The sequence below is a fragment of the Pseudophryne corroboree genome, chromosome 8, assembly GCF_028390025.1.
Source record: "Pseudophryne corroboree isolate aPseCor3 chromosome 8, aPseCor3.hap2, whole genome shotgun sequence".
In the NCBI taxonomy this organism is placed as follows: domain Eukaryota; kingdom Metazoa; phylum Chordata; class Amphibia; order Anura; family Myobatrachidae; genus Pseudophryne; species Pseudophryne corroboree.
The window spans coordinates 407055310-407082255 of record NC_086451.1 but is presented as its reverse complement, the minus strand read 5'-3'; positions in this window follow the sequence as shown (position 1 = coordinate 407082255).

The window sequence follows — 26946 nt, the reverse complement described above, 5'->3', positions numbered from 1 at the left end:
ACTGCCACGCCGTCAGACGCAGTCGCGGTAAGTCTTGATACACGCCCTGATCTAGTTGTAACAGTTCCTCACGTAAAGGAAGAGGGCAGGAATCTTCCATGAGCAAATCATGAAAAACTGGATAGCAAACCCTCCTTGGCTAGATCGTATCCGAGAGGATCGCCTGAACCTTTGTTCTTCTTACGTTTATCACCTACAGAAAAAATTAAAGAGGAGAGGCCACATAGACCGACTAAAAACACCCACGGTGTCACGAGGGTGTCCACTGCTATAGCTTGAGTGTCCCTTGACCTGAAACAATATCCCTGAGGCCTCTCGTTGAAGCGAGACGCCAACATGACCAATTGCGACCCTCCACAAAAAGTTGTCACGTCTGTGAAAACTTCACGATGATGACTGAATTTCTCCCGGATGGATATCGCGTCAACAGAGGAAATCTATTTCACCTTCGTTTACCACCGGAACGAATACTGCTAATATAGTGTTTACCAGACTTTCCGCCCCACGGCAAAACTGTGCATCTTCTGCCATTGCCGCTTTGCTCCTTGTTCCGTCATAGCGGCTTACTTACGCCACTGCTGACAAGTGGTCTGGCAGAACTAACATGGGTCGAACACGAAGAATACGTTCGTCGAAAATAGCTCTTAAATCAAGAAAGCTTATTGCAGACAAGCTTTCCAACTTAACCTTATCTTCTGGAAATTCGTCCCTTGCAAGGACTGCTCCCCAGCCTCGGAGATCTGTATGCACGGACACCAGGATCTAAACCTGGATCCCGAACCGTCATCCCTCTAGAAGGAGAGAACCGAGCAGACACCACAGGAGTGATGTCCTGGCCTTAGGATTATATTCCGGTGCATGTGCAGGTGAGACCCGGACCTCTATTCCAACTGGCCCCTTGAAAGCCACTCCGGCAGTAGACCTGCTCACCAAAACAGGCCTCGTAGGCCGCACCCATCTGTTTTAGTAACAGAACATATTGATGAAGTGTCACAGCAAAGCTGATCCAACTCTGGATCCTCAGACCTCTTTCCACAGGAAAAACACCGAATATTAACCGGACAGTATCTACTCTGAAACCCACCTCCGACAACTGTGTCGATGGGAACAACAGCCAATCCCTGTGTCGAAGAACAGTCAGAGAGAAACAATGATTTGCACCTTTATACAGGGACAACCGGACAATGTCCTGAACCTGACGCACCTCTGTATGACGTAGCTTACTAGTTCCCCTTCCATAGGGGAACGGCAAGATCTATTAGAAAAAACAGTAAGGGGAACAACCGTAACTCAGAATGCTCCCCTTTTGGATTCTATAAATAACTCACAGGTCTTAGTCTATTCGTGGACTAACTGAAATTAGTAGACGAGTGCACACCGGAGTGGGAACTAGCCAGATAGACTCAGCGACAAGTGGTGGATGTGTTGGGAACAGAAAACGACATCCACTTCTGCGAACCTAACAAGGCTGCAGAACTCTTACCTTTCAACCTTCCACTGTCTGCACAGAAAAGGAAAAAAGAGCGGTATCAAACCGGTTAAAACGACTGCATCCCACAAAAGAATGCGTCACCAACCTTTGTGAAGGAGGCTAACTCACGAAGTTAGACTTACCAGTTGTATCCGCCGAGAGTGACTGAACAGAGGGCTCACCAAACAGCTGTATACCTCCCTCGAGTATCTCTCGGAGACAACCTCAGCATTTTTCCCGGCTACACCTCCTGCTGTCACGCGGCAGCCTGCTGCAATGTTATAAAGTAGAACCAACATAAGCAAGCTTACCCACTCTGGGTAGGGTAGTTCTATCGGATGCCTACCCGAATACAACACTCCCTCATGTGCATGCAATGCAAATAAGGCCAAAGTATAGAAATAAAATATCACTTAGCTTCCTGTGAATGATCCTTTGCGACCGGGCTCTGCGTCGACCAGGAGTTGACTGCCGTAATGTTCTCTCCGCGTCGGGAAGAGAATAATATTCGGACTCCTTGAGAGGATCGAAAACCAACTCATCACGGCCAATCTAGAGCTTAATCAACAGAGCGATCAGCACATGAGAAGAATACCATTATCTCAGCATTCATGGATATACATAATGTAATACACAATAAAACACACATATTGTAACCATGCATATATAAACATATATCTACATATATATACATATAGATATAACCTATACGCAAGTGGATTGTCCAGACCCGTCAGGTCCATAGTGACAGTAATGTGTTGTGAATGTGTATGACCATGTACTGACGTGCCCCCGATGTGGATCTACCAGGAACGTTATGGTCGACAGAAACTGAGTAAATGTCGACAGCAAGGAATAGTAAGTGGGCAAAAAATACTAATAACCACGAAACCCCGAGGGGTCTGAGGGAAGCATACAAAATACAAGTTTGATAACACTCCCCCCACATATACCTATAAATATACATATATATACAGGTACAAGGCAATGACAGCCTAATAATTCTTTACCCAGGAAAAACCGTTGATGCCGACCGGGCATCCATAAACAACTGTATCTCCCCTATCGTGTTTACTGTTTAAGCACACAAACACCCATTTGCTAATACTTAATTTTCCGAATCAAGTACCGCCATGCGCCGGCGAAGCCGACAGTTATCCCCACAGCAGCTTATGACAGAGCGCTCACCTCTGCCGACATATGTCGACTAACCAATAGTGGGTACAAACAGGGAAACAGTGAATTTATGTACCATAAGAGTGCTTATGCGTCCATTATCAACCTAATGCTATATGACAACCCTATAGCATTAAAATACTGTGGCCCCCCCCGACGGGGATCTGAGGAAAATGGCGCTGACTCTATGAGGGCTAAGCTCTGCCCCATCCCGGCACGCTGAAGCCCGCTCAAACATATATACATACATAACCTTAAAAATTGAGCTGGGGCTTTATATACAGGGATTAACCCCCTGTATATACCCCTATATTTACAAAACGCAGCCCAGGGCGCCCCCCCCCCCCCCCCCCTGCGCCCCACACCCACGGAAATCATTGGTGTGTGGGAGCGATGGAGCGCAGCATGGATGCTGCGGTGCCCTGGCGGGATGAAGACACCCGGTGTCCGGGTATGTTCCCCCGCCCGGGATGATCCCAAAATTGTTGCCCAGGGCGCTCCCCCCCAGCGCCCTGCACCCATGGAGCCGGCGGCGGTGGGGAAATGGCACGTCGTGCGCGACAACACGCTGGCGGGGGTCCGAGACACGGAGCCCCGGCACCGCCAGCTGAACACTACACAATCACCTGTAAAATGCTGCCCAGGGCGCTCCCCCCCCAGCGCCCTACACCCGAGAAAGCCGGCGGCGGGGGAGAATTGGCGCGTAGTGCGCTACCACATGTTGGCGGGCGTCCGGGACACGGAACCCAGGCACCGCCAGAGAGTCCCAGCTATAAGTGTAAAATGTCTGCCCAGGGCGCTCCCCCCCCCCCCCCCGCGCCCTGCACCCGTGGGAGCCGGCGGCGGGGAAGTAATGGCGCGCAGCGCGCAGTTATATGGCGGCGGGGGTATGATCCATGGTGCCCAGGCACCGAAATGCTTTTATGTCAGCCTTAAGAAGAAGAAATCAGTAACCTGCTGCCCAGGGCGCTCTCCCCCCCAGCGCCCTGCGAGTGCCATTGGTGTGTGGGAGCATGGGGCGCAGCGCGACCACTGTACCTCCGTTACCGAAGTCTTCTGCCGTCACTGAAGTCTTCTGTTCTTCACATACTCACCCGGCTTCTTTCTTCTGGCTTCTGTGAGGGGGGTGACGGCGTGGCTCCGGGAACAAGCAGCTAGGCGCACCAAGTGATCGAACCCTCTGGAGCTAATGGTGTCCAGTAGCCGAGAAGCAGAGCCTTTAAACTAAGAAGAAGTAGGTCCTGCTTCTCTCCCCTCAGTCCCACGATGCAGGGAGCCTGTAGCCAGCAGGTCTGCCTGAAAATTAAAAACCTAACAAAGTCTTTTATAGAAACTCAGGAGAGCTCCCCTACTGTGTGACCCATCACTCCTGGGCACAAAGTCTAACTGAGGTCTGGAGGAGGGGCATAGAGGGAGGAGCCAGTTCACATCCAGTTTAAGTCTTTATAGTGTGCCCAGGCTCCTGCGGATCCGTCTATACCCCATGGTACTTTTGGAGTCCCCAGAATCCTCTAGGACGTATGAGAAATTTAAATGGTCTGAGGAGAAACGTAAACTTGCCAATATGCCATTTACAACATGGAGTGGCAAGGAACGGCTAAGGCCCTGGCCTATGCTCATGACTAGTGGTTCAGCTTCACATGACAATGGAAGCCTTCATTCTCCCGCTAGAAAAATTATAAGAGTTAAGCTGGAAAAAGCATAGCAAAGAACTGTGCGTTCTAAGATGGTATAACAAATCCCCAAGGAGAGTCCAAGTGTGTCGGCGATTGCAAATCCTGATCTTCCCAACACTGGACGTGATGAGGAGGCTCCTTCCACCATTTGCACGCCCTCTGCAAGTGCTGGAAGTAGCACCCACAGTCCAGTTTCTGATATTCAAATTGAAGATGTCACTATTGAAGTACACCAAGATGAGGATATGGGTGTTCCTGGCGCTGAGGAGGAAGTTGATGATAAGGATTCTGATGGTGATGTGGTTTGTTTAAATCAGGCACCGGGAGGAGACACCTGTTGTCCGTGGGATGAATAAGCCCATTGTGATGCCTGGGCAAAATACCAAAAAAGCCACCTCTTCGATGTGGAATTATTTCTCCACAAAAATTTAGGGGTGAGGACGTTAACCACCTAGGAACATCCTCCCTTATACGTCACCTGTCACGCATTCATCAGAAGTCAGTGTCAAGTTGTGAACCTCTGGGTAAGAGCGTAAGCAGTCCACTGACACCTAAATCCCTTCTTCCTCTTGTACCCAAGCTCCTGCAAGCCACACCACCAACTCCCTCAATGTCAATTTCCTCCTCAGTCAGGAATGTCAGTAGTCCTGAAGGCCATGCTACTGGCAAGACTGAGGAGACCTCTCCTAATCGGGATTACTCCGGAGGATCCTTGAGTGGTACGCCTGCTGTTTCTGCCCCTGCTGTTGTTGCTGCTGGGAGTCGATCATCATCCCAGAGGGGAAGTCGGAAGACCACTTGTACTACTTCAACTAAGCAATTGACTGTCCAACAGTCCTTTGTGAGGAAGATGAAATATGACAGTAGTCATCCTTTTGCAAAGCGGATAACTGAGGCCTTGACAGCTATGTTGATGTTAGACGCGCGTCCGGTATCCGCCATTAGTTCAGTGGGACTTAGAGAATTGTTTGAGATACTGTGTCCCCAGTATCAAATCCCTTGTAGGTTCCACTTCACTAGGCAGGTGATACCGAAAATGTACAGAGTTGTCAGAAAAAGTGTCCTCAGTGTCCTAAAAAATGCAGTTGAACCCACTGTTCACTTAACCACGGACATGTGGACAAGTGGAACAGGGCAGACTAAGGACTATATGACTGTGACAGCCCATTGGGTAGATGTATGGCCTCCTGCAGCAACAACAGCAGCAGCACCAGTAGCAGCATCTCGCAAACGCTAACTCGTTCCTAGGCAGGCTACGCTATGTATCACCACTTTCAGTAAGAGGCACACAGCTGACAACCTCTTACGCAAACTGAGGGACATAATTGCACAATGGCTTACTCCAATTAGACTCTCCTGGGGATTTGTGATATCGGACAACACCACCAATATTGTGCGTGCTTTACATCTGGGCAAATTCCAACACGTCCCATGTTTTCCACATACAAATAATTTGGTGGTACAAAATTTTTTGAAAAATGACAGGGGCGTGCAGGAGATGCTGTCGGTGGCCCGAAAAATTGCGGGCCACTTTTGGCATTCAGCCACCGTGTGCTGAAGACTGGAGCGCCATCAAACACTCCTGAACCTGCCCTGCCATAACCTGAAACAAGAGGTGGTAATGAGGTGGAATTCAACACTATATGCTTCAGAGGATGGAGGAGCAGAAAAAGGCCATTCAAGCCTAACCATCTACCTATGACATAGGCAAAGGAGGGGGAATGCACCTGACTCAAGCGCAGTGGAGAATGAATTCCATCTTGTGCAAGGTTCTCCAACCCTTTGAACTTGCCATATGTGAAGTCAGTTCAGACACTGCCAGCTTGAGTCAGGTCATTTCCCTCATCAGGCTTTTGCAGAAGCAGCTGGAGAAATTGAAGGATTAGATAAGATGGAGCGATTCCGCAAAGTATGTGGGACTTGTGGATGAAGCCCTTCATTCGCTTTACCAGGATTCACGGGTGGCCAATCTGTTGAAATCAGAGCAGTAGATTTTGGCCACTGTGCTCGATCCTGTTTTCCGGCAGACACAAGTCTGCAGAGGTTCAAAGACCTGCTGGTGAGAAAATTGTCAACTCAAGCGGAACGTGACCCGTCAACACCTCCTCCTTCATTTTCTCCCGCAACTGGGGCTGCGAGGAAAAGGATAAGATTTTCTAGGCCACCCGCTGGCGGTGCTGCAGGGCAGTCAGGAGCGAGTGCTGACATCTGGTCCGGACTGAAGGACCTGCCAACGATTACTGACATGTCTACTGTCACTGCATATGATTCTGTCACCACTGAAAGAATGGTGGAGGATTATATGAGTGACAGCATCCAAGTAGGCATGTCAGACAGTCTGTACGTATACTGGCAGGAAAAAGAGGCAATTTGGATGCCCTTGAACAAACTGGCTTTATTTTACCTAAGTTGCCCCCCCCCCCTCCAGTGTGTACTCCAAAAGAGTGTTTAGTGCAGCCGGTAACCTTGTCAGCGATCGGCGTAGGAGGTTACTTCCACAGAATGTGGAGAACATGATGTTCATCAAAATGATTTATAAATTCCTCCAGGAAGTCCTTTACCAGCAATTGCCTCGAGAAAGTACACAGGGACCTGTGATGGTGGATTCCAGTGGGGACGAATTAATACTCTGTGAGCTGGAGGATGTACACATTGAAAGGGGTGAGGCATCGGAGGATGAGGTCGACATCTTGCCTCTGTAGAGCCAGTTTGTGCAAGGAGAGATTGATTGCTTCTTTTTTGGTGGGGGCCCAAAAAAACAGTCATTTCAGCCACAGTCGTGTGGCAGACCCTGTCGCTGAGATGATTGGTTTGTTAAAGTGTGTATGTCCAGTTTATACAACATAAGGGTGGGTGGGAGGGCCCAAGGACAATTCCATCTTGCACCTCTTTTTCTTCTTTGCATCATGTGCTGTTTGGGGCTTAGTTTTTTGAAGTGCCATCCTGTCTGCAACTGCAGTGCCATTTCTAGATGGGCCAGGTGTTTGTGCCGCACACTTGCGTTGCTTATCTTAGTCATACAGCTACCTCATTGCACCTCTTTTTCTTGTTTGCATGATGTGCTGTTTGGGGCCTAGTTTTTTAAGTGCCATCCTGTCTGCCACTGCAGTGCCACTCCTAGATGGGCCAGGTGTTTGTGCCACACACTTATGTCGCATAGCTTAGTCATACAGCTACCTCATTGCACCTCTATTACTTCTTTGTATGATGTGCTGTTTGGGGCCTAATTTTTTCAATTGCCATCCTGTCTGCAACTGCAGTGCCACTCCTAAATGGGCCAGGTGTTTATGCCGCACACTTGTGTCGCTTAGCTTAGTCATACAGCTAACTCATTGCAGCTCTTTATCTTCTTTGCATGATGTGCTGTTTGGGGCCAATTTTTTAAATCTGCCATCCTGTCTGCCACTGCATTGCCACTCCTAGATGGGCCAGGTGTTTGTGCCGCACACTTGTGTCGCTTAGCTTAGTCATACAGCCACCTCGGTGCAACCTTTTGGCCTAAAAACAATATTGTGAGGTGTGAGGTGTACGGAATAGACTGGAAATGAGTGGAAATGAATGTTATTGAGGTTAATAATACCGTAGGAGCAAAATTACTCTCAAATTCTGTGATTTTAGCTGTTTTTATTTTTTTTTTCTTTCAAAAATCATCTAGATCCAAAACCAAAACCATAACCAAACCCGAAAGGGTGGTTTTGGCAAAACCAATCCAAAACCAAAACACGAGCAGGGAACTAGAACCAAAACCAAAACACAAAACACGAAAAGTGCCCGCTGCACATCTCTATTTAAGAGAGTGGCACAGTTTATTTATTTGTAATGATTTAATTTATCTTTTTACACTAAAGACACTGTATCAGTTATCATGAAACTGATGGAGACTGTCTGGGATGCAATTTATTTATTTTTTGTTAAAAGCCCCTATAATACTAATTGATTTTGCTTGTTAAGCACAGAATTACTAGGCTGCTTTATTATGGCTTTGCAATTTACACTTCAGGTAGGACGCCATGTCCCACCCCCAACTCCACATTTGTCTGCATATTTGTAGCCTAACATGGGGCCTAATTCAGACCTGATTGCTGGGCTGTGTTTTTTGCTGTCCTGCGATCAGATAGTCGCCGCCTACAGGGGAAGGGTTAAATTGCTGTGAAAGTATGTGATCGCATGTGTTGCAGAGCTGCACAAAAATCAGTTTGTGCAGTCTTTGCACAGCCCAGGCCTTACTTATCAGTGGCGTGCGGTGAGGTCAGAGGCTGGTGAGGCACTACAGCCAGAATGTCCGCAGAATCCTGCCGATGACCCCTACCGCCGCCAAGCCAATGCCCGCTACTGCCACTGAGCCGATGCCTGCTGCCACCGCCAATGGCTTACAAACTCGCCCACCATCAACTGACCCAGCCCTCCGCCACTAATTTGCACCTCAGTCCGATGCCGCCAATGCCTGCTGCCTGCCTGCTCATCATACTTGTGATATATTGTACATTTTTATAGAAAAAAAATAAAAATTAGTGTTTGGGAAGGGAGTGGGAGGAGGACATGAATGCAATTTTGTTGTCCAGGGCTTCCATTAACTTAATGGAGAAGGGTCTGAATGGGTTAAAAAATGTAAAAAAAAAAAAAAATGCGTGAGGTCCCCCCTCCTAAGTGTAACCAGCCTCGGGCTCTTTGAGCCGGTCCTGGTTGTTTAAATACTGGGAAAAAATTGGACAGGGGTTCCCCATATTTAGACAACCAGCACCGGGCTCTTAGACCGGTCCTGGTTCTAAAAATACGGGGGACAAAAGATGTAGGGGTCCCCCGTATTTTTAAAACCAGCACCGGGCTCCACTAGCCAGGGACATAATGCCACAGCCAGGGGACACATTTATGTAGGTCCCTGCGGCCGTGGCATTACCCCCCCAACTAGTCACCTCTGGCCGGGGTTCCCTGGAGGAGTGGGGACCCCTTAAATCAAGAGGTCCACCCCCTCCAGGCACCCAAGGGCCAGGGGTGAAGCCCGAGGCTGTCCCCAGCACCCCTGGGCGGTGGGTGCCAGGCTGATAGCCATAAGTGTGTATGAAAAAGAATATTGTTTTTTGTTGTGGAACTACAAGGCCCAGCAAGCCTCCCCCGCTTGCTGGTACTTAGAGAACCTCAAGTGCCAGCATTCGGGGAAATAACGGGCCCGCTGGTACCTGTAGTTCTACAACAACAAAAAATACCCAAATAAAAACACAACACACACACCGTGAAAGTAAAAATGTATTAAAACACACTGACACACTCACACATACTTACCTACATCCCACGCCGGTCACGTCCACTTGTCCATGTAGAATCCAATAGGTGGTTCCTGTAAAAATGAGAGAGAGATTACTTACCTACATCCCACGCCGGTCACGTCCACTTGTCAAGTAGAATCCAATAGGGCCGCTACCTGTAAAAATGAAAATTATACTTACAAACGAAGTAATCCACAGGAGGAGAGAGAGAATGAGAGAGAGAGAGAGAGAGAGAGAGAGAAATGAATGAATATTATGCACTCGCTGACGCGGGAAGACGTTAGCACAGACAGAGGAGAGTGCTGCTGCTAACTGGGAGGATGGAGCAGGCTCCCCCAATAGTTGTGAGCCTAGTAGCTGTACCCCTAGTAGCTTTGCCCCCTGTAGCAGTGCCCCGAGTAGTTGTGACCCCTGTAGTTATGCCCCCAGTTGCTGTGCCCCCTGTAGCTTTGCCCCTTGTGGCTGTGCCCCCAGTAGTTGTGACCCCTGTAGCTGTGCCCGTTGTAGCTGTGCCCCTTGTAGCAGTGCCCCTTGTAGCAGTGCCCCTTGTAGCTTTGCCCCCAGTCGCTGTGGCCCCTGTAGCTGTGCCCCCAGTCGCTGTGCCCCTTGTAGCTTTGACCCCAATAGCTGTGCCCCCAGTCGCTGTGCCCCTAGTAGTTGTGACCCCTGTAATTGTGCCCCCAGTTGCTGTGCCCCTTGTAGTTGTGCCCCCCCAGTTGCTGTGCCCCTGTTGCTGTGCCCCCCAGTTGCGGTGCCCCTGTTGCTGTGCCCCCCAGTTGCGGTTTTGCTGTGCCCTCCAGTTGCGGTGCCCCTGTTGCTGTGCCCCCCCTGTTGCGGTGCCCCTGTTGCTGTGCCCCCCAGTTGCGGTGCCCCTGTTGCTGTGCCCCCCAGTTGCGGTTTTGCTGTGCCCCCCAGTTGCGGTGCCCCTGTTGCTGTGCCCCCCAGTTGTGGTGCCCCTGTTGCTGTGCCCCCCAGTTGCGGTTTTGCTGTGCCCCCCAGTTGCGGTGCCCCTGTTGCTGTGCCCCCCAGTTGTGGTGCCCCTGTTGCTGTGCCCCCCAGTTGCGGTTTTGCTGTGCCCCCCAGTTGCGGTGCCCCTGTTGCTGTGCCCCCCAGTTGTGGTGCCCCTGTTGCTGTGTCCCCCAGTTGCGGTTTTGCTGTGCCCCCCAGTTGTGGTGCCCCTGTTGCTGTGCCCCCCAGTTGTGGTGCCCCTGTTGCTGTGCCCCCCAGTTGCGGCGCCCCTGTTGCTGTGCCCCTCAGTTGTGGTGCCCCTGTTGCTGTGCCCCCCAGTTGTGGTGCCCCTGTTGCTGTGCCCCTGTTGCTGTGCCCCCCAGTTGTGGTGCCCCTGTTGCTGTGCCCCCCAGTAGTTGTGGTGCCCCTGTTGCTGTGCCCCCCAGTTGTGGTGCCCCTGTTGCTGTGACTCCCAGTTGTGGTGCCCCAGTTGTGGTGCCCCTGTTGCTGTGCCCCCCAGTTTCGGTGCCCCTGTTGCTGCCCCCAAACACAAACACATTTGAAAAAAAAAAAACACACACACACACACATACATACTTACCGCTCCTGCAGCGCTGTCCTCCGTCCGTCCGCCGCCAGCTCGTCTCTTCTGTACTATGGGAGAGACGTCATGACTCATGACGTCTCTCCCATAGTAGCGGCGCTGGCTGCAGCGGGCGCCCACACAGGCCACGGCGCCTGCTGCAGCCGGGAAGGGGGTGATTGGACAGCGGATCCAGCACTGGATCCGCTGGGCCAATCACATCTGGGGCACTGACAGGGGTGTGCATTCATCGCACGCCCCTGTCATTGCGGCACCAATATAGGTGCCGCTTCCCCATTCATTTTCAATGGGCTTTCACAGCCCATTGCTGCGCCCCGCCCCCTGCCCGCCCCCCGCTGCCCGGAGTTTTAATGTTAGCAGCGGGAGGCACCTCTCCCGCTGCCGCCCACCCTCACAAGCAGCCACGGGGGGCAGGGGAATTATTAAAATAATGAAAAAAAATATTTATAACAGACTGTTATAAATATCTTTTTTTTATTATTTTAATCATTATGACACTGCCTCCCCTGCCTCCCCTGACTGCACGTCCCTGTTACTTATCCAGTGCGATAGAATCCTGCTGATCGGGGCCGGAGCTGACGTCAGACACCCTCCCTGAATACGCTTGGGCACACCTGCGTTTTTCCAGTCATTCACTGAACACGGTCAGTTGCCTCCCACAAACGGCCTCTTCCTGTCAATTTCCTTGCGAACGCCCATGTGAATGGATCATTTGCACCATGCAGTTGCTGACCGCCGTTGCCCGTTGTAGCTGTCTGACGCGCCGGCGCATTGCGGCACATATGCATTCGTAGTTCAGATCTGATTGCCCGCTGCGCGAAAACGCACAGCAGCGATCAGATCTGATTTAGGCCCATAGTTTTTACCAAGGTGCAAAATTGTACTGTCCCCTCACAGCCTCTTGCCATGAGGGGGCGAGGCCTAATGATGCAGATTGTTAGGCCCCACCCCCATTAGCCGCGATTTGCATCTAGGCTCCTCTCAGAGGAGATTATAAAAGCCCGCAAGCATGCTCATAACCCTGAATGAGACCCTTACAGCACATGTTGATGTGGTCAACTCTATCTCATGTATGGCCACATTAAGGGCCCTATTCAGAGTTGTATGCTAATCCTGTTGCACCTGTGTCTTTGTATGCAGATATTTTGCAAAATTATGCAAATGTAGCAGCCGCTGGGATTTGTATTAGGCCGCCCACCGACAGCTTTGCAAATCCAGGAGATTGCAAACAAAGCTTCTGTAGCAGATCAGCTGATTATAGAAAAAGTAAGACACCAGAGCCTCTGTAACTGTGTGCAGGATTGCAGTCACAGCCTTAAGCAACTCCCTAAAATGTTGTGACACACCTGCACTTCTGGCGCCGTTCGCCATTATCAGTCCCAAACAGGAAGTCACTTTGCAAATCCTGTCTGCGACCATCATCGCAGGACCGCCATGGCAGATGTGTAGTGCGTGTTAGACGTATGCACTGGGGCAAATAAAATCGCTCTACTGCGTACTAAAGCGACATCGTGTACAGCTCAGAGTCAGGCTCTGTCTTTATTCAGGCCGCAATTGTGCCTTTCTCTAAATCAGGCCCAGAGTTAGCTTCAGTGGGCGGGATGCAGCAACGCTAAACATGAGGCCAAACCTCTGAAAATGAAGTTTTCTGAGGTTTAGCCGCTTGCCGCATATGCACCAAGCTCCGGAATGTGATACATAATTAGAGATGTGCGGCGAGCACTTTTCGTGTTTTGTGTTTTAGTTTTGGTTCTGGTTCCAGCCTCGTGTTTTGGATCTATGATTGGTTTTGCCAAAACCACCCTTTCGTGTTTTGGTTTTGGATCTGGATGATTTTTGGAGAAAAAAAAACACAAAAACACTAAAATTCCAGAATTATGGGGTCATTTTGATTCTACGGTATTATTAACCTCAATAGCATTCATTTCCACTCACTTCCAGTCTATTCTGAACACCTCACAATATTGTTTTTAGGCCAAAAGGTTGCACCGAGGTGGCTGTATGACTAAGCTAAGCGACGCAAGTGTGCGGCACAAACACCTGGCCCATTTAGGAGTGGCACTGCAGGGGCAGACATGATGGCAGATTTAAAAAATAGGCCCCAAACAGCACATCATGCAAGGAAGAAAAAGAGGTGCAATGAGGTAGCTGTATGAATAAGATAAGCGACACAAGTGTGCGGCACAAACACCTGGCCCATCTAGGAGTGGCACTGCAGTGTCAGGCAGGATGGCACTTAAAAAAACTAAGCCCTGAACAGCACATGATGCAAAGAAGAACAAGAGGTGCAAGATGGAATTGTCCTTGGGCCCTCCCACACACCCTTATGTTGTATAAACTGGATATGCACACTTTAACAAACCAATCATTTCAGCGACAAGGTCTGCCACACGACTGTGCCTGAAATGACTGGTTTGTTTGGGCCCCCACCAAAAAAGAAGCAATCAATCTCTCCTTGCACAAACTGTCTCTACAGAGGCAAGATGTCGACCTCATCCTCCGATTCCTCACCCCTTTCACTGTGTACATCCTCCTCCTCACAGAGTATTAATTCGTCCCCACTGGAATTCACCATCACAGGTCCCTGTGTACTTTCTAGAGGCAATTGCTGGTAAAGGTCTTCCCGGAGGAATTTATAATTCATTTTGATGAACATCATCTTCTCCACATTTTGTGGAAGTAACCTCCTACGCCGATCGCTGACAAGGTTACCAGCTGCCATAAACACTCTTTCGGAATACACACTGGAAGGGAGGCAACTTAGGTAAAATAAAGCCAGTTTGTGCAAGGGCATCCAAATTGCCTCTTTTTCCTGCCAGTATACGTACGGACTGTCTGACATGCCTACTTGGATGCTGTCACTCATATAATCCTTCACCATTCTTTCAATGGTGACAGAATCATATGCAGTGACAGTAGACATTTACGTAATTGTTGGCAGGTCCTTCAATCCGGACCAGATGTCAACATTCACTCCTGACTGCCCTGCAAGGGCAAGGGGGGAAGGATGGTTAGAAGGTTGGAGGAGATTTTAAACTAGGAGCCTGGGGGGAGGGTTTAGCTAGAAACTATGGGTCATGCAGTGAGAATAGTGAGGATGGCGGTAGTAAACGAAATGGGGGAGAAGTTGGGGGGAGGGTAAGAGCAGGCGGTAAGGTTACTAACATGGGTACTAAAAGAGATTTTACCAAAGCACTAACCAATGACAATTACAGGTCATCATTGCTACATAAGGTGAAAGATGTCCCTAACGCAAGGGAAAATACTTATCTTAGTTGTATGTATGTAAACGCCAGAAGCATTACTGGTAAAAAGGGTGAACTAGAAATACTTGCAGCAAGCAAACAGTATGATATTATAGGCATTACTGAAACTTGGTGGGATGAATCTCATGATTGGACAGTCAATCTAGAGGGCTATACACTGTTTAGGAGAGACAGACTAAATAAAAAGGGTGAAGGGGTGTGTCTTTACGTAAAGCCGTTTTTAAAACCTGATATACGGGAAGATATTCAGGAGGGGACTGTAGACACTGTCGAGACATTATGGGTAGAAATTGCATGCAGGGAAAAAGGAATAAAAAAGTTAGTATTGGGTGTATGCTATACGCCGCCTGGTATCAACGCATCTGATGAGGAATTGTTACTAAAGCAAATTGAAAGAGCAGCAGGAGTAGGAGACAAAGTAGTGATGGGAGATTTTAACTATCCAGAGATAAACTAGAAAAACGATTCATGTGATACTGCTAGGGGCAATATGTTTTTAAACACACTTAATGATAACTACTTAGTCCAACTAATTGAGGAACCAACTAGGTACAATGCAATCTTAGACCTGGTATTAACAAACAATGGGGATTTGGTATCAGGTATTATAGTAGGGGAACCCATAGGAAACAGCGACCACAATATGGTCACATTCAATATCAGTTTCCATAAACAGCCCTATACTGGCACAACTAGGACTCTAAATTTTAGCAAAGCAAATTTTGAAAAGATGAGGGTATTTTTCAGGGATATTGAATGGGAAGGTTTGTTTTTAGGAAAAAATACTACGGAGAAATGGGAGGTACTAAAATTCCTGCTAGCTAAAAATACACTCAAATTTATTCCTATGAGCAGCAAAAAAACGAAAAAAAATCATAAACCGATGTGGCTTAACAAAAAGATTAAGGAATTTATGGGCAAGAAAAGGCGAGCATTTAAAAAATACAAATCTGACGGGGAAGCAGAGTAATTTCAGCACTATACGGAATGTAACAAAATTTGCAAAAAGGAAATAAGAGCGGCTAAAGTAGAAACTGAAAAACTAGTAGCAAAGGAAAGCAAAGTGAATCCCAAAAACGTATTTAAATACATTAATAGCAAGAGATTAAAGAAGGAGAGTATAGGCCGTTTAAAAGACAAGTTGGAAGGGAGGAGCAAAAATGATAATGACATAGCGGACACACTAAATGAGTTTTTTTCAACAGTATTTACTAGAGAGGACCCAATTCAGGGACTGACACACAATCTCAATAATGAGAATATCCCACTGATAGGTACTTATTTAAGCGAGGAAGTAGTCTGTGACCGATTAAAACATTTAAAGATTAATAAATCACCAGGGCCCGATGGTATTCACCCAAGGGTTCTAATGGAGCTTCACTCTGAACTGGCAAAACTGCTATTTTTGATCTTTAAGGATTCAGTTATATCAGGTATGGTTCCCAAAGACTGGCGTATAGCGGAAGTAGTGCCTATATTCAAAAAGGGAAGTAAAGCTGAACCAGGTAATTATAGACCAGTTAGTCTTACATCTATAGTGGGGAAAGTATTGGAAGGTATTCTAAGAGATAGTATTCAGAAGTTCCTTGAAGTCAATAAGGTCATTAAAAGGAATCAACATGGGTTTATGAAGGACAGATCCTGTCAAACCAACTTACTTGGCTTTTATGAAACAGTAAGCGCAAACCTAGATCAGGGTAAAAAGACGTGGATGTAATCTTTTTAGACTTTGCCAAAGCGTTCGATACTGTACCACACATGAGACTTATCTACAAGCTACAAGAATCAGGGCTAGGAAGCACAATATGCACTTGGGTAAAAAACTGGTTAGATAATAGGGAGCAGCGCGTTGTGGTTAATGGATCTTTTTCAACTTGGACTGAAGTACTAAGTGGTGTGCCGCAAGGCTCAGTATTAGGACCGCTATTGTTCAATATTTTCATTAACGACCTAACAGAAGGTCTAGAGAGCATGGTGTCAATTTTTGCAGATGATACCAAATTGTGTAAGGCTATAAATACAGAGGAGGATGCCGAGTCTCTACAGAACGACTTAGTTAAATTAGAAGCATGGGCAGCCAAATGGAGAATGCGCTTCAACACAGACAAGTGTAAGGTAATGCACTGTGGTAACAAGAACAAAAATTACACCTACCTACAAAATGGGGTAAAATTAGGGGATTCTGTACTGGAAAAGGACTTAGATGTCCTCATAGATAGCAAACTAAGCAGTAGTACCCAAAGTAGGACTGCAGCAAAGAAGGCTAATAAGATATTAGCATGCATAAAACGGGGTATTGATGCTAGGGACGAGAGTATTATACTCCCGTTATATAAATCACTAGTGAGGCCACACCTTGAATACTGTGTACAATTCTGGGCACCGTACTACAAAAAGGATATCCTGGAGCTAGAAAAGGTTCAGAGGAGGGCGACCAAACTAATTAAGGGCATGGAGACGATGGAATACAAGGAAAGGCTTGAAAGACTAGGCATGTTTACATTGGAAAAGCGGAGACTAAGAGGGGATATGATCAACATCTACAAATATATAAGGGGACAATACAAAGAGCTTGCGCAGGACCTGTCTTTGGTTAGATCAACACAGAGGACTCGTGGACACTCGCTCAGGTTAGAGGAGAGGAGATTCCGCACAATACGGCGTAAAGGCTTTTTCACGGTAAGGACAATACGTGTTTGGAATTCCCTGCCTGAGGGAGTTGTAATGGTGGAATCTGTCAACACCTTTAAGAATGGATTAGATAAATTCCTAATGGATAAGGATATCCAGGGGTATGGTGCATAGTCATGCATTATAGTTACTATAAATAGGGATAAAATGCAACGGCTGACATCAGCATCAGTCAGAAATTTTAGTCAAATCATCATGTATAGGAGACCACAAATAGGTTGAACTCGATGGACAATTGTCTTTTTTCAACCTCAGATACTATGTTACTATGTTACTATGCATCACCGCCAGCGGGTGGGCTAGGAAATCTTATCCTTTTCCTCGCAGCCCCAGTTGCGGGAGAAAATGAAGAAGGAGCTGTTGACAGGTCACGTTCCGCTTGAGTTGACAATTTTATCACCAGCAGGTCTTTGAACCTCTGCAGACTTGTGTCTGCCGGAAAAGAGAGATACAACGTAGGCTTTAAACCTAGGATCGAGCACAGTGGCCAAAATGTAGTGCTCTGATTTCAACAGATTGATCACCTTTGAATCCTGGCAAAGCGAATGAAGGGCTCCACCCACAAGTCCCACATACTTTGCAGAATTGCTCCATCTTAGCTCCTCCTTCAATTTCTCCACCTGCTTCTGCAAAAGCCTGATGAGGGAAATGACCTGACTCAAGCTGGCAGTGTCTGAAATGACTTCACATGTGGCAAGTTCGAAGGGTTGGAGAACCTTGCAGAAGACGGAAATCATTCTCCACTGCGCTTGAGTCAGGTGCATTCCCCCTCTGTATAGACTTGAATGGCCTTTTGCCGCTCCTCCATCCTCTGAAGCATATACAGTAGAGTGTTGAATTCCACCTCGTTACCACCTCTGGCAGGGCAGGTTCAGGAGTGTTTGATGGCGCTCCAGTCTTCGGCACGCGGTTGCTGAATGTCGAAAGTGGCCCGCAATTTTTCAGACCTCCGACAGCATCTTCTGCACGCCGCTGTCATTTTTCAAAAAATTCTGCACCACCAAATTAATTGTATGTGCAAAACATGGGACGTGCTGGAATTTGCCCAGATGTAATGCACGCACAATATTGGTGGCGTTGTCAGATATCACAAATCCCCAGGAGAGTCTAATTGGGGTAAGCCATTGTGCAATGTTGTCCCTTAGTTTCCGTAAGAGGTTGTCAGCGGTGTGCCTCTTACGGAAAGCGGTGATACATAACGTAGCCTGCCTAGGAACAAGTTAGCGTTTGCGAGATGCTGCTGCTGGTGCCGCTGCTGTTGTTGCCGCGGGAGGCCATACATCTACCCAGTGGGCTGTCACAGTCATACAGACCGTAGTCTGCCTTGTTTTACTTGTCCACATGTCCGTGGTTAAGTGAACAGTGGGTACAACTGCATTTATAAGGACACTGAGGACACTTTTTCTGACGCCTCTGTACATTCTCGGTATCGCCTGCCTAGTGAAGTGGAACCTAGATGGGATTTGATACCGGAGACACAGTATCTCAAACAATTCTCTAAGTCCCACTGAACTATGGGCGAATACCGGACGCACGTCTAACACCAACATAGCTGTCAAGGCCTCAGTTAACCGCTTTGCAAAAGGATGGCTGCTGTCATATTTCATCTTCCTCACAAAGGACTGTTGGACAGTCAATTGCTCAGTTGAAGTAGTACAAGTGGTCTTCCAACTTCCCCTCTGGGATGACGATCAACTCCCAGCAGCAACAACAGCAGTGGCAGCAACAGCAGATGTACCACTCAAGAATCCTCCGGAGGAATCCCAGTAGGAGAGGTCTCCTTAGTATTGCCAGTGACATGGCCTGCAGGACTACTGATGTTCCTGACTGAGGAGGAAGTTGATGTTGAGGGAGTTAGTGGTGTGGCTTGCAGGAGCTTAGGTACAATAGGAAGAAGGGATTTAGGTGTCAGTGGACTGCTTACGCTCTTACCCAAAGGTTCACAACTTGACACTGACTTCTGATGAATGCGCAGCAGGTGACGTATAAGGGAGGATGTTCCTAGGTGGTTAACGTCCTCACCCTTACTTATTACAGATTGACAGAGGCAACAGATGGCTTGACACCTGTTGTCCGGATTTGTGGAGAAATAATTCCACACTAAAGAGGTGGCTTTTTTGGTATTTTTCCCAGGCATCACAATGGGCTTATTCATCCCATGGACAACAGGTGTCTCCCCCCGGTGCCTGATTTAAACAAACCACATCACCATCAGAATCCTCATCGTCATCTTCCTCAGCGCCAGGAACACCCATATCCTCATCCTGGTGTACTTCAACAGTGACATCTTCAATTTGAATATCAGAAACTGGACTGTGGGTGCTACTTGCAGCACTTGCAGAGGGCATGCAAGTGGTGGAAAGAGCCACCTCTTTTCGTCCAGTGTTGGGAAGGTCAGGCATTGCAACCGCCGACACACTTGGACTCTCCTTGGGGATTTGTGATACCATGTTAGAACGCACAGATCTTTGCTGCACTTTTTTCAGCTTAACACATATCATTTTTCTAGCAGTAGGATGAGGGTTTCCATTGTCGTGTGAAGCTGAACCACTAGTCATGAACATACGCCAGGGCCTTAGCCGTTCCTCTCCACTCCGTGTCGTAAATGGCATATTAGCAAGTTTACGTTTCTCCTCAGACCATTTAAATTTATTTTTTTGGGTCTTTTTACTAAACTTTAGCTTTTTGGATTCTGCATGCCCTCTACTATTACATTGGGTATCGGCCTTGGCAGACGACGTTGATAGCATTTCATCGTCTATGTCATGACTAGTGGCAGCAGCTTCAGCACTAGGAGGAAGTGGTTGTGATCTTACCCTATTTTATCCTCCAAATTTTTGTTCTCCATTATTTTCCTGGAGTTCTATAACAGTAAGCGGTACAGGAGAGCATACATCTTCACCCACAGGGCAAACCATGTGAAAATGATTTGGATTAAATATTAATAACCCCTTTATTTGGAGTAAATAATATACAGCACAGGACAGCACCACTGAACGTATATATGGCAGCACCACTGGACTGGACTTATACTGCAGTACCACTGGACATATATGGCAGTATCACTGGACTGGATTTATATGCCAGTACAACTGGAATTATACGCAGGAAAACTGGAATTATATGGCAGTATCACTGGAATTATACGGCAGTACCACTGGATTTATACGGCAGTATCATTGGACTGGACTTATACGCCATTACCACTGGAATTTTACGGCAGTATCACTGGAATTATACAGCAGTACCACTGGAATTATACGGCAGGATCACTGGAATTATATGGCAGTACCAATGGATTTATACGTCAGTACCACTGGATTTATACGGCAGTACCACAGGACATATACGACAGTATCAATGGACTGGACTTATACGCCAGTACCACTGGAAATATACGGCAGGATCACTGGATTTATATGCCAGTACCACTGGAATTATATGGCAGGATCACTGTAATTATATGGCAGTACCACTGGACTTATACGGATGTAAAACCTGACATATTCGGCAGTATCACTGGACTGGACTTATACACTAGTACCACTGGAATTATATGGCAGGATCACTGGAATTATATGGCAGGATCATTGGACTTATACAGCAGGATCACTGCAATTATATGGCAGGAACACTGGAATTATACTTCAGTATCACTGGAATTATAAGGCAGTACCACTGGATTTATATGGCAGTACCACTGGACATATACGGCAGTATCACTGTACTGGACTTATATGCCAGTACCTCTGGAATTATATGGCAGGATCACTGGAATATGGTAGGATCACTGGAATTATACGGCAGTACCACTGGACTAGATTTATATGCCAGTACCACTGGAATTATATGGCAGGATCACTGGAATTATACGGTGGGATCACTGAAATTATATGGCAGTACCACTGGACTTAAACGGCAGTACCACTGGACATATACGGCAGTATCACTGGGCTGGATTTATACGCCAGTACCACAGTAATTATACAGCGGGATCACTGGAATTATACGGCAGAATCACTGGATTTATATGGCAGTACCACTGGATTTATACGGCAGTACCACTGGACATATATGGCAGTATCACTGTACTGGACTTATACGCCAGTACCACTGGAATTATACGGCAGGATCACAAGAATTATACGGCAGGATCACTGGAATTATACGGCAGTACCACTGGATTTATACAGCTTTACCACTAGACATATTCGGCAGTATCACTGGACTGGATTTATACACCAGTTCAACTGGAATTATACGCAGGAACACTGGAATTATATGGCAGTACCACTGGATTTATACGGCAGTACCGCTGGACATATACGGCAGTATCACTGGACTGTACTTATACGCCATTACCACTGGAATTATACGTCAGTATCACTGGAATTATACGGCAGTACCACTGGATTTATACGGCAGCACCACTGGACTGGACTTATACGCCAGTACCACTGGAATTATACAGCAGGATCACTGGACTTATACGCCAGTACCACTTGAATTATACAGCAGGATCACTGGAATTATACGGCAGTACCACTGGATTTATACGGCAGTACCACTGGACATATACGACAGTATCACTGGACTAGATTTATATGCCAGTACCACTGGAATTATACGGCAGGATCACTGGACTTTTACACCAGTACCACTGGAATTATACGGCAGGATCACTGGAATTATATGGCAGTACCACTGGATTTATACAACAGTACCACTGGATTTATACGGCAGTACAACAAAAACAAGAGTCCACCTTCCGCTGCGCTATCCGTAAGTCCTTAAATGGCGTTTCGATAACAATTATTCAAACAAAAGAAAACAGTCTCGAATTCTAGAGTCCATGAAGGGGAGTCATCCACAATCTGGGTAACTATAAGTGAATGGTACGTGGGGATCTTCAAATGACAGTACTTGACAGAAGTCTAATCTGCACGTGTGAATGGAAAATTCTGTATAGGTACGCACCGTACTCACATGTACAATGTGCGTGCTGTATCCATAAAGGTATCTTTCTCCCCCATGTAACTTGATCCTCCTCCTTCGTGGACTCCCCTCAAAAGTAAGGAAAGAGAAAAAGGGGTGGGGAACCCCAATGGTGTAATACGTTCAATATGATAAATCAGAAACACAGAACTGCCAAAGACGTTTTAAATCTTATTCGTAATTCGGAGCATACTCAACTCACATAGATAAAGACGTAATACTCCTATAAAGGTATCTTTCATCAATTGAGGAAAAAATGGGGGTGATGCGTACCCCAAACTCACGTTCTACAGGATTCCTGAAAGCACATCAGGGTTTCTTTAGAAGGTGATTTTCCTGCCTCTTCTCTGTTGCACTCTCCCCTGGGCCACCAGATGTATAGAACCCACAAAGAAGGAAGTTTTTTTAGGGTAATGTGTCCATTTATTGTTAAAAACAATTTAAAACAAACAATGTTTTCTTAAGGACATAATCCACCATGCAAACAAATGGGGGAACACATCCAAATACTGGGAGGTAGTTGTGAAAAAACAGACCTGGGGTGCGGTGCATCCGGATTCCCACACTCCTAAGTACTGATCTCCTGGGTATTGGGGTGTGCCTCCTTAACCACCAACGCGTTTCAACTCAAAAAGACTTTGTCAAGGTGTGTCTAGGTGGTGTGTTCTCTGGGTTTAAATACCTTGTGGCATGGTGGCATCCATTAAAGGGGGCGGGTCCAATGACCAAATCTAAAAAATCTATATGTAATTAATATACATGCTGCTTCATCTGAAATTGCTCAAACATATAGTGGCAGCATTAAAATAACCAAACTGCACTGTTCAAATAAGTGTATACTTTTAAACCAGCTAATTCCTGGTTTGTTTGCGTTCCACACACTGTGGAACGCACCTCACATCCGCCGGAAGTGCGGGCGGACATTACTGTTGCCATGGGGACGGATCTCGCCACCTCCTCGGCAACACCCCGCCTCAGTGATATTTCAAATTCCCCGTCCAGCTATGGATGGGGAGTCCATCTGTGGTGTGCGCTCCACGCTCCGTGGAGCGCACACAACTTCCGCCGGAAGTGACATCCGGGTGCGGGCGGGCATTCCTGTTCCCATAGCAACGGCTAAACGAAGCCGTTTCTATGGTGAGGCGCCGTGCATGTCCACAGATCGAACTGTGGGCAGCACATAGGTTGTTTATAGGTGTATATCATTACGTATGGGGTATGTAGTTTAAACATCCCACACTCTCCCGGATGTAGATTTTAATAGATGATGCACATGATCATTTTCATGCCACCTGGCAAGATACTGTGTATAGGAGCTGGCCCTGGGTATCCAGGAAGACTGAGGGGATATATAGGCACTACTCCTTTCCCCATATGACAAGGGTGGACTGTGCCAAAAATGTCCATATATGTGACCTAACCTATGTGATATAAAACTTCTAAAATCAACATATATTGGATCCTAAATTAATATTCTAAAAAATACTTTATGTAGAATTTCTTTAAAGGGATATTTCCACAGGCCCACATATATACGGCCTTTCTTCTTGGGAATATATCCCCAAGTACCCTATTAAAGACCACACAAAAGGGGGACAGACCATCATAATCCTAAACCCCGGACAGAGCCGGCCATAGGCATAGACAAACTAGGCAATTGCCTAGGGCATTTGATATGCCTAGGGGCATCGGCAGCTTCTGCTGATTAAAATGATATGCGGCATGCCTATATTCTGTATGTAGCATTTCATATGCAGATACAGCCACAGTCTCGCACAGTATATAGGCATGCTGCATATCAGTTTAATCAGCAGAAGCTGCGTGCGCATACTAGCCACATAGCAATGCAAATAAGATGCATTTTCATAAAAAAAAGGTGCCCGACGTTAGTATTGATGCAAGATTTGTGAGGACACATCTGTATCCAAGCAGATGCAGAGGTCACAGTGTTAGTGGCAGTGTGAGTGCTGTGTGCACGTGAGTGGGTTGGTTGTGCAGTAATGTTCGGAATATGTGTAAGGAGCATTATGTGTGTCATGTAAAAATGCATTAATAATGTGCAACATATGTGTAAAGGGCCACTATGTGTGTCATTATGTGTATAAGGGCATTAATAAGGTGCGGTATATGTGTAACAGGGTACTACTGTATGTGTGTCATTATGTGTATAGTGGCACTAATAATGTGCAGCAAATGTGTAGGGGGCACTATGTGTGTCATGTGTATAAGGGCATTAATAATGTGCGCCATATGTGTAAGGTACATTATGTGTAAAAGGGCATTAATAAAGGTTGTCATAATGGGTAAGGCGCATAATGTTTATAAGGACATTAAGGTGTCTCATATGTGTAAGGGGCATTACTGTGTGGAAAGGTGTATAAAATAAATGCATTACTAATGTGTGGCATTATGTGTATAACGTGCTCTACTATGTGGCATTGCGTATATAAAGGGCACTACTGTGTCGTCTAATGTGAATAAAGAGCAATAAGGTGTGGTGTAATGTGAATAAGGAGCAATTCAGTGTGATGTAATGTGAATAAGGGGCTCTACTGTGAGGAGTAACATTTATAAGGTAAAGTGATACTACTGTGGGATGTAATATGAATTATGGACACTATCGCAAGATAAAATGTGAATAAAGCTGCAGTACTGTGTGGCATAATTGGAATTGGGGTTACTATTGTGTGGCCATGCCCCTTCCCAGCAAGAAGATGCCCCTTTTTGGGCTGTACGTCAAATGTGCGAACTGTTCCTATTTAAAATATAGGGGGTACAAGGACTGCTATGGGTGAGGGGTGATGGTGCTGGGAAAGAGGTGCAAGGTCAGAGGCAGAACCAGCGGTGGTGCTAGGGGGCACCAGCCAAAATCTTGCCTAGGGCATCATATTGGTTAGGGCCGGCTCTGACCCCGGAGGTAGCCTCACCCCAGATCTGCCTTAATCACCACTCCACATCATATACAGCAATTGATAACGTAAGAATATAATTCCCCACCCACATCCCTTAGAGGAAAACTTATACTCCCTATGGGCAAAGGGAGATCAGACCGAAAGAGATCTAGCTTCCAACCATCCAGAGGAAGAATTACAGAAACCACTTGGTCTCAAAATCGAGGTTTAACCCCCTGGGATTCAAAGTTCCTAGTTTGAAGATGATCTCCATCTCTTTCCTGGCCAATCTCTACTCGGAGTCATTCTTCCTCCAGTTGTTCTTGACAGTATGGATCCCACAAAATGATACCAAGTCTGCTACATTGCATTTATGTGTGCTTTGAAAATGTGCCGACAGACCATGTGTAGGTAATCCTTTTTTGATATTCCTAACATTCTCGCTCATTCTCTCTTTGAGTTTCCGGGTCGTCCTACCTACATATTGCTTGTTGCATTTGCATTGTATTAGGTTGACGACGTTCTTACTGTCGCATGTGATAAAATCGTGGATGGGAAATTCTCTTGTCGTATTTGTGGACATATATTTTGTAATGGCTGAATTTGTACCTTTGCAGTTCTTGCACATTGTGCAGGAGCCGCACCTAAAGAATCCCTTTGATTTAATACCGTTCTTCTTCCGTCCATCTCCTAGTACACTATTGACCACTCGATTCTTGATGTTGTCGGCCTTCCGATAGATGAATATAGGTTTGTCAGTAATGTATTCCTGCAGAGTGGGGTCCTTAAGTAGAACCCCCCAATGTTTTCTTATAATACGTTCCAAATCCTTGTACTGACTATTGTATTTCGTGATGAACGTGACACCATTTCTGTTTCCCATTTCCTTCCTCTCCTTCTGGTTTCTTTTGTGCTGGATAAGTTCATCCCTGGTCCTTTTTCCATAGTCTGAGAATGAGCTGGTGATGTTATCCTCCTTATACCCCTTTCCAAGGAATTGTAATTTAAGCACTGTTCCTTGGTCCTTCGTAATCCTTAATTCTCGAGCAGTTCCTCCTCACTCTGTGGAACTGGCTTTTGGGTACTGACAATAACCAATTTTGATGGTGATTGCTATTATAAGGGATGAAAGAGTTACAATCTGTAGGTTTGATGAAGGTTTTCGTCTCTATCTTCCCATCATCCACCAAAATTGTCAAGTCCAAAAAATTGACCTGTTCTTTGTTCTTTTCAAATGTCAGTTTGATATTTCTTGTGTTCAGATTTAGTTGATCACATAAATTCTCAGGTGACTCAGAATCCCCCTTCCAGATGAAGAACATGTCATCAATATATCTCACCCAGAGCACCAGGTCAGCCCCCAGCTCACGCCCACTGTATATAGATTGTTCCTCCCAGTGGGCCATGAACAGGTTGGCATAACTGGGGGCGAACCTGGTGCCCATAGCCGTGCCATGCAGTTGTAAGTAGAAGGATTCCTCGAACCAGAAGAAATTATTCTTCAGTATCATTTCAATACTCTCCATGATAAACAGTTTATGTTCTGTATCGAAATCTTCCTTATCACGGCGGTGATTGAGAGAATCAACTCCCTGCACTGGGAGTCCGATGACACCATGGTAACGGCTGATGTAACATCTCTGTACACGGCCATTGACCACGAACATGGCCTAGAGGCCACAAAATTCTTCCTTGATAAGGAAGATTTCGATACAGAACATAAACTGTATTGAACGTATTACACCATTGGGGTTCCCCACCCCTTTTTCTCTTTCCTTGCTTTTGAGGGGAGTCCACGAAGGAGGAGGATCAAGTTACATGGGGGAGAAAGATACCTTTATGGATACAGCACGCACATTGTACATGTGAGTACGGTGCGTACCTACTGTATACAGAATTTTCCATTAACACGTTCAGATTAGACTTCTGTCAAGTACTGTCATTTGAAGATCCCCACGTACCAT